Raw genomic sequence first — 14,102 nt, 5'->3', positions numbered from 1 at the left:
TTCCTACAACCCCCTCCTATGGAGCCACTCCTTTTCTACCTCTACTTAGCATCATGTTTTAATCGATACAATTCTCTGGGCCCTTTAATTTCCGACTTTCAATTTATAGATGTCATGTTAGACTCTCATCTAATAATAGTGATCCCACAACTAAGAAAAATTGTTAGTTGGATCAGGTCCCCTAGCTCGATAGTGTATCGTTCCAACCACAACGCAACACCTAAAAAGAAGAAAGAGGAGGGAAAGGGGAGTCTCTCCTCTCCTCATCCTCCAACGCTTGCAATAGCTGAAAAAGCTACAGCTTCCTCTCCCCTCGCAGTTCTTTGATTTTTTTTAAAAAAAATAAATACCAAATAATATAAATTGGAAAAGAAGGTCTCTTTCTTGCATCCATCCTCTATTGCAATGGTAGAAAAATAAAACAATACCGGATCCCTTCAAATCAGAAAAGATATTGGGAAAAAATGTCAAAGTTAATTTTTATGTGTTGGAAAAGAATAGCAATTTTTATTTCTATGAATTATTGTGAATGATAAATTTTTCTGATCTTTCAACCTTGAAGATAGAATCATCTGATTCAATTCATTCTCAGTAACAATGACATGATCATTTTGTCAATGAATGCTCAAATTATACTTGGGATCTAAATGTGAAAACCAACTATATAGTGGCTACATTGATAATTCAAACATTATATATGTCAATAATCCAATTCTTTGCAAAACTATATGTAATATCAAACTTGTAAAATGGATCTACATATCATAAAAAGACTTGTCATTCCTGTAATAACCCAGATATTAAAAAAAAAAAGAGAAAACAGGGGATATCGGGAGAAAGAAGACTCCCGTTGAGAGTCTTCTTCCCACCGTGAAAAGGAGAGGGGAATCCGAGTAAAAAATAAATTCCTCCTCTATAAAACCCCCTCTCCCCCTCCTAAACAACCCATAGTGATCACCGGTTCTCTCTCTCCTTTCTCCTTATTTTCTCCGGTTGAAGTCAAGGTCTCCCGTACTTGTGCTCGTCGGAAATTGGAGCTGACGACATTGCCGGAGCTCGAGGTAAGCCCCTCCCCTTTTTCCTCTCCCTCTTCCCTTTCTTCCCTGGCCCAAAGCCCCGCCGTCGGCCACCGTCTTTGCCGAAAACCAGTCGCAAAAGGATCCCCTATTTTCTGAATTTTTTCTTATTTTTGCCGCCGTTCTCCTCTTCGCTGCCGGCCGAACCCCATCGCCGTCGTTGCCGGATCTCCGGCCAAGCCGTCGGAGCCCGAGCCACCGAGGGAGGGGACCTCACGGTCTTCTCCTGTTTCAGCCAAGGGTGGCCGCGGGAAGAAAAGAAGAAGGAAGAAGAAGAAGAAAAGAAAAGAAAAGAAAAAGGAAAAAAAGAAAAAGAAAAGAAAAAGGAAAAAGAAAAAGAAAAGAAAAAAAAAAGGGAAAAAGAGAAAGAGAAAAATAAAAATAAAAATAAAATAAAATAAGAAGAATAAGAAGAGAGAAAAATTTTCTCTCTCTCCTCTCTCTACCTTCTCTCTCCAGTTTCTCTCTCTAGATTCTCTCTCTATTTTCTCTCTCTAGACTTTTTCTCTTTTTATGGATTTTGTCTCTCTAGAGTCTTCCTCTCTCTCTGATTTCATCACGGACCCTAGGATAGAATTGAGATGAAAATAAGATGATCTGAGGTTGCTCCGAAATTCGTGCGGTAGATCTGATCCCAATTCGATCCTATTCGAAATTTGTAACACTTGATTCATATTGAGTCACCCTGATAGGATCTCTAATGATCTCGATCATGAGTGCCTCATCGGAAGGATACGAAGGTTTCTCTCTCCACTTTCTCTCTACTTTCTCTCTCTAGAATTTTCTCTCTCTTCATGGATTTTCTCTCTCTAAAAGTCTTATGGATCAGTAGAGGATCCAGATACTTAGGTAAATCCTAATTTTGGTTAATCCTAAGAGAGGTCCTCGATCTGTGTTATTAGGATCGATTATCGATAATTTTCTCTATATATGATTTTTATGTTTGATCAGGATTATGAAGAGATGATTGTCTGCATAAGATATCGAGTGAAATATCTTGTTAGAGAAATTTATAAATCAAAGAAGAATATTGATTTCTGTGTTTGGATCAGTCACTGATAAAGGTAAGAATTCCTGTACATGATCATCATTATACATATTATTTTACCATTGATTTTATCTCATTGATTTTGCATCGTTGGATTTGAGATCGATGAATTTATTATATCTGAGATATTGTTATTTATTTATGTGATTTTGAGCATGAGTATGCTATATCAATACAAATGTATCAGCAATTGATGGCATGATTATGTGTATGACATATTTATTACACTGCAAAAGATGAATTGATTAATGAAGTTAAATATCATAATTTCATGAAAAAAAAAGAAAGAGAAATATGGTTTGGACTGACCTTGTCATGTGGAATAACTTGCCAGGAGCTTATGCCTGGGACAGCCCCCACAGGCTTATGTGTGGAAGAATATGATCCGAGAAAGATCATGAAAAATCTGATCCGAGAAAGATCATGAATGATTTGATCCGAGAAAGATCATGGCCACTTTGATCCGAGAAAGATCATGAATATTTCGATCCGAGGAAGATCACAGAAATCGATCCGAATAAAAGATCGTCGCATGATCTTGGTAGTCCAAAGCCAAAGCCAAAGCTAAAGCTAAAGCGAAAAAGAAAAGGATTAAAGATGATGTGATAATAGAAGAAAATGAAAAGATAAGATATGAAACAATCGTTGAATAAAATTATTTCACTTATTTAATATATGATGATGCATCACTTTTGATAAAACAGATAAGCTATAAATGTTTGCAGTATTCTGGACAGTGAACATCGACTTTTATGTGATATTGTCTATCATTATTTTCAGATTATATTATTATATTGGTGTGATATGGAAATTTTTACTGGGCTGTAAAGCTCACACCCCTTCATCTTTCTTTTTCTTCTCAGAGTTACAAGATGTCCATGATTGGCTATGGTATGGATTTGTGAGTGAGCGGAGGCATAGATAGAGTACCATTGATACCTGATCAGAGGATTGAAGAAATATTAATTGTAATTATGCAAGTTTTATGAATCATTATTGAAATTAAATATTATGGTTGAAAGGGTTGTAATGATTTAATTTGGCCTTGCATATTCTTTAGGGCTTGCTCTAAGGAGTGTGTGGCCATCACGTATCCGACCCGGGTGTTGGGTTCGGGGCGTGACAATTCCTAATCCTATTTGACCTTAATTTTTATTTGAATCAGAAAATCAAAATAAACTCTTTTTTTTTGACAAAAGTTATATTTTGTTTCAAGTGGGAATAACTTTTTTTTTTCATATCTATAGAGTTTTAAAAAGTCCAAACATCTCAAAGATAGCATTGATACAAAGGAAAATTGATGCATTTCTTTATTGTAAATACAATAAAATGAAGGAGATAGAACATTGAATCATGCCATATTATTTATTCTATTCTGCGCTGCAAGATTTGTTAGGACATGTTCATGCATGATATGATTTGGATATATCATGTTTGCTCTTGAAGGTGACAAGTTAAATGGCTATGATGGATAGATGCGTGAGCATACCACCAACGTAAGATCAATCGAAAAGATAATGATCAAATTAAAAGAGAATAAAGAATAGTGTAGGTCAAGGAGTCTTAACTTTCTAGAATTTTTGCAACCATGACACCATATTTCGAATAGGGTGTTGTATTGAACTACGGTAATTAAAATTCTAATAAAAAACTATCTTTATGATAGAAACTATTGATAGACTAAAAATTAAAATAAGCTAAAATGCATTGATTTAGATTGATTTAGATTGTCGAGGATCTTTATAAAGTATAAATTCTACTTATTTATATTAAATATAATTATCTACTCTAATAGTTGCCATCCATACTTGGTATTCATTCGTACGGTTTAGTAGCCAACACTAGTTATTTATTCCACTATGTATATTATTAAAATATTTGCTCTACACCAATTGTTAGGATGATAATCATATCTTTTTAGCATTGGCCTCTTCAAATGTTTTATATACAGGCCGTCTCTTTTTATTTAGACCTATAATATAATCTTATGCACTTTGAAATATCTTAGAGATTGATTTTGTCATGACCATCCAATTTCGCATGCTCTATATTGTAATTAATCTATTAGCTTGGTCACCAATATTCTCACCTCATTCTATACCATTGTGGGTAAGATTTATCATGGTCATGCTCTATCCAAAATTTATGTGATTTTTGTCTATTTTTAATTTTTTTTATCTTGCCTACATGGTGCTTATTTACAATCTCACGCTAAATTATAGAGATAGAGTATAAACATATCATAAAAAGATTCTCTTCAAGACCTATCTTTTAAATGACTAACATGATCGTTGGATGCAGAGGCATGATTGATTATGGATTCCAAAATATTGATGAATAATATTTCAAAAATTGGAGCTCCAAAAGGTTTTAAAAAGGGCCATTTAACAATAAAAATAATAATAATAATTATTATTATTATTATTTTCACCAATTGAAAAATCAATAGAAAAATTTGAATGGTATTCCTACTTTGAAGTAAATGAACCATAAATATTTGAAATCTTGATTTTTAAAAAGAAATGCAAGATGCCATGCATTTTGATAATCTCAATAATTAAAAAACTATGGATTAAATTTTGAGAAAGCCTTTTAAAACTACTAAAATTTTCATTCCAATCTCCTGGAGTTAAAATTTTTAGAATTTGCACAGATGAGTGTATAATTTCTGAAGGATTTGTCTTGTTTTTGTGATGCTTAATGGCCACAAAGTCTATGTCTACTAGAATAAATTAATAAAATTTTAAAATTTTGAAGGATCTTTTGGTTGAAAATGCCACCCAGATGAAATTATTATTATTATTATTATTATTATTATTATTATTATTATTATTATTATTATCTCTATTAACTAAATATCCTTCTCAATGTTTTCGGAATCGGATCGGACCGACCTGGTCAATCGATCGGATCGGGAATCATTTTTAATCTCGGTTTGGAGCTTAGGCATGATCCAGTAAAGTTTCAGCCCCTAAAAAATCATGAAGACCTGGTGAACCGATCGGCTCATGATGAACCGATCGAATCACAGGTCGGATAGCACGGCCGCTAGGATAAGGATATTCCATCCGTACCTAATCCGTGAAATCGTATTCCTTGGAGCCTTTCTGTTCGTCATCACCGCCCAAAGCCCCAAGGCCTAAACTCATCATTGTCGCCTGCCAGACAAGTGCCACCGAGCACCATCGAGTCTCTGCCTCCCTAGGATCTAAAGCCTAAAGGTGCATCCTCTCTCTCTCTATTTACAAATATCCCAAAATGTTCCTTCTCCGCTCATGATGGTTGCGGCAGTGACGGAACCCCAGCTGCAATGCGGCAACACCAAGCAACCTGACCATATTCCGATTCCGATCGAGACTCGACGGTCGATGCCCTGACCAAGACCATCTTCCAATCGAAGGCCCAACACAGATGCCCTGACCATCTTCCGATCGAGGGTTGATGCACACGGCAACCTACCCCGATGCCTGCTTCGAGTGGTGGCATGGCGTCAGCTGCATCAGTGGTCGCATGACGCCGCTCGCTCTCCCTTTCCTCAATCTCCAAGGCCCTCTTGACCCACTCTCACACCTAGACCAGCTCCGTCGCCTCGACCTCCACGGCAACTGCCTTAACGGCACCCTCCTCCCCTTCTTCCCCGCCCTCCCCAACCTCAAGCTCAGCCACTCAAGCTGCTCTCTCTCTCCCAAAATCCTGACCGCCTCTCTCTCTGTCCATCCTAACTCCCATCCACCTCTCTTCAAAGTTCAAAGTTCAATCATCCCGATTCCCAACCACTTATTTATTTTACAATATATGATATAATATTAATTTTTATTTATTTTATTACAAAAGCTACATATAATATGATATTAATTTTTTATTTTATTATAGTAAATAGAAGCTATAGATTCACGCTCAACTCCATCTGATGCACAAGTACAATCCACACAAAAAATTTGACAAAAAAAAATATAGCATAGAAATATATTATTGAGGTGCGAAATGATCAAGGAAAAAAGATACTCATTTGTGATTTTTGTTGCAAGCCACTTGCTGGTGGGGTCTTAATCGAATGAAGCAACATCTTGCTAGAGTAAAAGATCAAGTTGAAAAATATTCAAAAGCTCCTTTAAATGTCCAGAATTTAGTAGCACAATCTTTGCAAGAGAATTGATAAAGCACAAGAGAAGTGAGGTATCTTTAATGATGAAAATCTATATGGTCAAAGTATGCATAGTTTTAAAGATGATGAAATACAAGAAAGTTCATATTTGCCTACTAAAGAAAATACTAAAGGTAGTGATAAACAATCCTCCAAAGAAAAAAAAAAGACTAATTATGATATTCAAAATTATTTCAAATTGGGTATTCGTGATCCTTCTCAACCAACTATCAAAGCTTACTTGCAAAGTTTAGAGAGATGGCATGACATTGATTTGTCCATTGCCTATTGGTTCTACCATGCTTGCATCCAATGAATATGGTAAATTCTCTTTTCTTTCAAATTGTAGTTGATAAAAGAGCATCTATGGGTCATTGATATATTGGTCCTTTTTATTATGCTTTGCGTGTCAATTTATTAAGAGATGCCAAAAAAGATGTACAATTAATTGTTGATTCTTATAGAAGTACGTGGGTTGATTGTGGTTGCACTATTATGGGTGATGGATGAATAGTACTAGACAAAAGTTATTGATAAATTTCTTAATATATTCTCCTAAAAGAGTATCTTTTATTAAATTAGTTGATACATCAGATATGGTATCAGATTATCAGACATTGTGCAACTTATTTGCCGAGATTGTTGAAATGGTTCACTACTATAAAAAGAAGCTATGGCAGTGGTTATACGGCAGTGGTTTCAAAAATCGCTGTCATAGAACCAACGACAGCGGTTATTTGTAACCACTGCGATTCGTCAAACCTACCACTGTCATAGGTTTTATCTACTGTAGTAGTTACAAATAACTACTGCCATAGGCCTACGACAGTGGTTATAAGTAATCGTTATAGCAGATCGGACCTACGACAACGTAATGTAACCACTGTCATAGGTCCAACCTATCGTAGTGGTTATATATAACCACTGCTGTAAGTCCGACCTACGATAGTAGTTATTTGTCGAACCTACAGCAGCAGTTATTTGTAATCGTTACGATAGATTAAAAACTTTATCATCCCATAAATTTTGATCCAGAGATCAGATTTTAGCAATTTTTTTTTTGATTTCACATAATTTTTCAAGATCTACATAGTTACGATAATGATTTTGTAAAAAAAATTATTTAGCTCTCAAATTGAAGTTTGAAAGAAATTTAGTCGATACTTACAAATAATTTTGAATGATTACGTGAACCTATAATAGTGAAATTCAATTTCAAATATATCTTCACTGTTTATTATCTAAATAATTATCATTAGAGTATCCTCACAAAAGACTGTCTCAATCCGATAGCTCTAATTTTGTCGATCATGATTTTGATGACTATAAACAACCGTGTGATGATCTGATAGATAGAGACTGTCAATGAGTTTGAAAATTTACAACAATGATTTTGATAATATTTATAATATACTATCAAAATTTTACTTCAATTAGGTATCATTAGCATGATCAATTAAGTATGGGATAATTTTGGTTATTAAATAAAAAATAAGTGATCACATGACCAATCGATATCCGATTGAGATGATTTTTTAGATAAATGATCTTTATTAATATTTTAATCATTTATATGGTGATGATCATAAAATTCAAACCATACATATATATTGAAATCCACTTGAGCACATCTTACAAAAGTACAAGTATAATTACTTAAGAAATTTAAGAATGAGTAGCAAGCGATATATAATTTTAGATCGTGCAATTTAAATTTGATGATCATCATCGTATAAATAATTAAAGTTATAGCAAAAATTATTTATCTAAAAAATTATCTTAACCGAACGTTGTTTCATTTTTTGATTAGTTATTTTTCATTTAACGATTGAAATCATCCCGTGCTAAATTGATCATGATAATGAGGTCCGATCAAAGTAAAATTTTGATAGTATACTTTAAATATCATCGATATCATCATCATAAATTTTTGGATACATCAGTAATTTCTATCTATCAGATCATTATGTGGTTGTTCGTAGCTGTCGAAATCGAATTTTAATGATCGACATATCTAGGACTGTTGGATTGAGATGATCTTTTGTGATGATATTCTAACGATAATTATTCAGATAATAAATGATAAAGATGAACTTTAAATTTTAAAATTATATCATATTCAAAAAAAATAAAAAAAATTATATTCTATCTCTATAGCAGCTGTTACGCAATAACCACTGCTATAGATCTATGGCAGTGGTTTACTAATCGCTGCTATATCTTAATCTATGGTAGCAGTTATCACGAACCACTGACATAGATTGATCTGCGACTGCAGTTACCGATAGTCGCTGCCATAGGTGATCTAGATCAGCGAATATCTAAAACTGCTGTGATAGGTCCAAAATATGGTTTGTGATAGTCCCACATCAGTTGTGGAAGAAATGAATAACTTGTATATAATGACTTAAGGGCTTAAGTATTTCACGATCTCTCTCTCTACCTGGGCCTTACCATCACCGCCCGCATACCTACCGCTGCCGGCCAGCGCTGACTACCTCCGTGGCAAGCCGTCGGCCGCTGCTGCCGTCCCCTCCTGTCGATCGGCTATCATTCTTTATCGGTGGGCCATTTTGACAGGTCAAAGGTTACAGCAGTGGTTATGCCAACTGCTGTCATAGATTCTACGGCAGCGGTTGTCAAACCACTACCGTAGATTTAATTAGGGCAGCGATTTGTCAACCGCTGCCATAGCTTTACGGTAGTGATTACAAAATTGCTGCCATACCATGTGTCAACCGTTGTCATATCCCAAAAATCTATTGCCATAGCCTACGGTGGCGGTCATAGTGGTAGTGGTTGGCATAACCACTGCTGTAGGCTATGATAGTGATTTTTTGGACTACAGCAGTGATTTTCAACCATTGCCATGATTCTATTTTGTAATAGTGGTTGGTGCGAGTAATGTGGTTCATTTAGTGATAGGCAATGCATCCAACTATAAAAAATCTGGAATAGAATTTTTAAGAGATATCCACATATTAGTTGGTCACCATGTGCAGCACATTGTCTTAATTTGATCATGAAAGATGTTACAGAATTATCTCATGTGCAAAGTGATGATGTCCTTGCATCAAGGGTAACTACTTTTATATATAATCATAAATATATATTGAATTGATTAAGAAAATGGCCAAATTGAAGATAGTTCACCCTGGGCTAACTCGTTTTGCCATTACTTTTATTGCATTGAGGAGCTTACATGACTACAAGAAAAACTTGCAAGCTTTGGTTACTAGTTCTGATTATAAAAAGTTTTTGAAATTGCCGAAAGTAAAGGAAGTGAAACAAGCCATTCTAGATGAGAGGTTTTGGAATAATTGCTTAATCGCTTAATCATTGTGAGGATCATGACACCATTGATACATTTATTACATATTTATGATTCTAATGAGAAATCTATGAAGGTATATACAGAGCACGCAAAGGCATTAAAAAATTGTTTAAAGGTAAGAAGAGATCATATAAGACATACACAAATATCATAAACAATCATTGGGATAAGATGTTGCGTCAAAGTCTCTGTGCTTGTGCATATTGGTTGAACCCGACTTTTCAATATGATCAAAATAATTTTTATCGAAAGTCGAAAATTATGTCAGGGCTACTTAATGTTATTGAGATTAAAGCAATAGGGAGTAAAACCAAATTGTTAGATGAGACAAGATTATTTAGAGAACATCTGAAAAATTTTGAATGATCGATCGCTATCATATCTTGCAAAACCACTCGATCCAATAAGAAATATAAATTTACAAATTTATGACCTATATACCTATTTATACTTTATAATATAATTTTTAATGCAATGTGTAAAATTTGTATAGATGAATGGTAGAGGATATTTGGTAGTGATGCTCTTAATTTGCAAAAGCTTGCAATTTTAGACTCTTTAGTTAAACAGTTTCTTCTTCGAGATGCGAATGTGAATGCAATTGGAGTATATTTGAACGTATTCACATTAAAAAGATGAATAGATTGGAGCACCAAAGGCTCAATGACCTAGTGTATGTTTATTATAACTTACGTTTACAAAACAGATATTAAAAATAATTTTATTTTTTCTTTCATATTTTAAATGTGATATTATGATTTAGCTATATGTTTACATGACTTGTTAATGAGATTTTATTTTAAATATTTATGATATTTTAACGTGTAGGCTTAAAATAGATAAGAGGCCTTATGATCCAGTTGATTATGAATCAGTTGACAAAAAAGAATTTTGGATTATGAAAGAAGATTCTGAAGGAAAGCTTGACTATGATGAGTTAGAAAATATTTTAAAAGAAAAGCTATCAAAAATTAATGAAGAATCAAGTTCTAATGCTCCTAAAGGTACGTGTAAAAATATTTATTTTTTTAAAACTTATTTGGATATATCTCTAAGCTTTTATTTGAAACATCTTATGACAAGTTTTTTTTTTTTTTTGTTGTTGTTGTTATAGACAAGGAAGATAATCATGATGTGATATTATTGGATGAGGTGTTGATGTAGCATCTCCTGGTGGGAGAGATAATGGTGATCGTGTTGAAAATAATGATGATATATGATTGGATATGGATTGAAAGATGACTAGAAATATTATGTTAAGTTTGATTGTGAAACAATCTCATTGAATGTTCTTTTGTTTGTACTATTTTTTGTATCAAATTTTATTTATATTATTTCTTCTCTAAAATATTTGTTGCTATCGTTCAAACTTATGTTAGTACTTTTATTTGTTGAAGTTTATAAAAAAATATTGATTTCTAATTTTTTAAGTATTTTTTAAAATTAAAAATGAATAAAAATTTTAGATATGCATCGTACATAATTTTGTTAAATTATTAATCTATTATTTAAAGATTTTTTTATTATTTTCAATATTTTTATATTTTTAAAAATAAAATATATTTATTATATTATAATTATATCATGCTGATGTTACGGATCAACTAATCAGATCAATCGATTGATTCGATTGACTCCCGATTTTTTTTACAACCCGATCCGATGTCCGATCCGATTTTGCAAATATTGCTTCTCCTTGGCTGGGTTGGTAGGTGCGCACCTTTGGCGTGAAAGAATGATCCACTTTTGGATCACCCACCACACAGATCTCAAAACACACTCCGTCATTCATCCGCCCGTCGACACCACACCGACCATGGGCAGATAGTCTAGAAATCACGTCATCCTTCCAACAACCAAAAGATTCGCCGGCGGTGGCACCTCATCCCTCTTCCTTTGGATCTGTCCATCGTCTCGCTGACCAGGTTCCGGGTCATGTGCGCGGAGAATCCAGGACCCACGTGGGCGGCCGGAGGCCTTCGAGGAATAAAGCAACGTACGTAATCATTTCTACTTATTTATGTGCTGCCAAGAGAATCACCAGCCAGTGTGTGAAAGCTCGCGGTTTTACTCGGTCTTCTATCTGTTCGATGAAAATATGGTCTGTGGTCCCAAATGAGCACAGGTTCCATTGCATGTAGCCGCTCGCTTTCTTAGTGGAAAGAAGGGAAGATATGGTCCGTGGTCCCAAATGCAACACCTCATCAACTTTCCTTCGCATGCGGCGAATGAGGGTGGCATCCATCTTGAAGAGAAAAAAAAAAGGTCATATATGGAGAGACCATCCTTAATGCTTTGTCTTGGAGAACTAAATGGAGAATTCTGTGTAGACAGTTATATAAATCATTAATCAAAGGTAGCAGTTTAGTTTACAGGCAAAGTTTCATGGTAGCTGTATTGGAGTCACAGAGGTTTTATATGGAATTGAGGATATGATACTGATAATATTGTCATTAAAAGTACATATTCTTCTTGCATAGCCCTGGGACCTAATAAGCTTTCTACCTTTTTGCACATGGATTCTCAATTGCATGCATGTGCTAAAAGCATCAACCTACAAAATAGGATAATTAGCCGTTCAGAAAGTTTGCCTCAATAAATTGGAAAGCAAATCAAGTTAGGAACGTTAGTGGCTTGATGATTCTATTGACAGAACACCCACAGTTGGAGATTAGCTTAACAAATCAACTTATCCTGACTGAGTTCGGTTGGTCAGTCCGCACTTCAAAAAAAAAAAAAAAAAAGGAAGTCTCATAAGGCATACCACTCCAGAAAACGGAGCTACTATTGCGGCCAGACTAACTGGCAGGCATCACATCAATGTCGCCTGTATATAGTGAACCATTTTACCCATACAAGCATGATGCTACCACTCTTGATCATAGACCACTGTACACAGCCATAAAAGAGTAAATACGAGTGATATCATGAGCGCATCAGCAGGCACTTGCTCATAACTTTAAATTCATTTTTGTCCATGAAGAATTAATTAGTCTTTTGTCCATCCTTCTGGGGAGAGCATGCCAGTAAATTCTCATCGTATTTTTTGTTGTTAATAATCTATTTTATTGTAGCGATGAGTTGGATTAGGTTTCATAAATCCATTCGAATTTTAGATGGTTAGATAATAATAAATATTTTTTTTTAACTGAAAAAGAAGTAAGATACCTTTCTCTTATTTTATTAAGATCAAAGACCGCTATGTATCATACCGTAGTAACTGAGATCATCCGTGCAACTCGTACTCTCCAAGAATAATGATGTCTTTATCATTGTACATATTCATTTATAACCTAATTTCAGGGGGAAGACTCTTTACTTCCTTCAAACTTCTGAAAAAAAAAAACAAAAGAAACAGAGAGAGAAATGAGTCATCGGCCCTCAAATTTGAACACACATGCCCAAGAAAAAAACACAAGAAATGATGTCATCATACCATCAAATGGTACTCGAAAGTCGAAACCTAGCCCCACATGGGATGTCCGAATTTCCATTTGCAAAAAAAAAAAAAAAGAAGAAGAAAATTGTGAAACTATTGAGTTCATGAGCTTTTGTGAAGTAGGTCGGTGTATTAGGCGTGATGCATCTCCGAAGTCCAGAAGCATTATCGTCCGTTCTTTTTTTTTTTTTTTTGGCGGATTATCTCTGTTTCTTTGAAATTTAAACCGTTGACGTAAAGAAATTTCCCGGAAGTGTCTGGGGGTGGAAACTATTGTTTTTCTTCAGTCATAAAAGCATTGGTCAGAGAAACCATCACATTGTTCACACGTCTAACTATGATCCTATATTTAGCCAGCATCAACGAAATATAATTCAAGAAGTTTAGATCAGTCTACTGTGTACATAAATTTGTGATGAAGTTGATCTATGGCTGATGAAGGGGGATCAGATACTCCCTAAAACAATGAACATCTCTACTAAATTAAAGGACCGGGCCACCAAGACCATTAATAAAAAGAAAAGATAAAGAAAAGCTAAATACTTCTTTTGCTTTCTCGAAACTGGAGCTTAAATAAATGGACCACGTTGCTCTTCTGCGTATTTGTAACAGTAAGCAGTACTCACTCTTGTCTCATGATCATAATAATTAAGCTAATCTCTACTTGCTAAACTAGGCTATTATGATTAATTATTTCTGAAAAGAATTAGCCTATCATGATTATATTATCATTTGTTGGAGAACCTTTCCAAATGTATTAGAAACCTTTATTAACGGTTAAAATCAATGTCTACTATCAAATAAACGGGTAAGTGGGGGTTAAAATCAATGAAGTAAGCATGCATGACTTTTAAAACTCAGAAAGAAAAAAAAAAAAAAAAAAAACCATTTTTGCGTGTACAGTCTTCACAGCAAGTTAAAATCAATGAAGTAACCATGCATGACTTTTAAAACTTAGAAAGAAAAAAAAAAAAAATCCAATTTTGTGCGTACGAGTCTTCACAGCAAGCCTATAGTCTTCACGGTGCGCGAATAAATGCTTATAAATAAAGACAGCTTGG

This window comes from Elaeis guineensis, chromosome 9 (genome assembly GCF_000442705.2).
Source record: "Elaeis guineensis isolate ETL-2024a chromosome 9, EG11, whole genome shotgun sequence".
In the NCBI taxonomy this organism is placed as follows: Eukaryota; Viridiplantae; Streptophyta; class Magnoliopsida; order Arecales; family Arecaceae; genus Elaeis; species Elaeis guineensis.
This window is presented reverse-complemented; position numbering follows the sequence as displayed.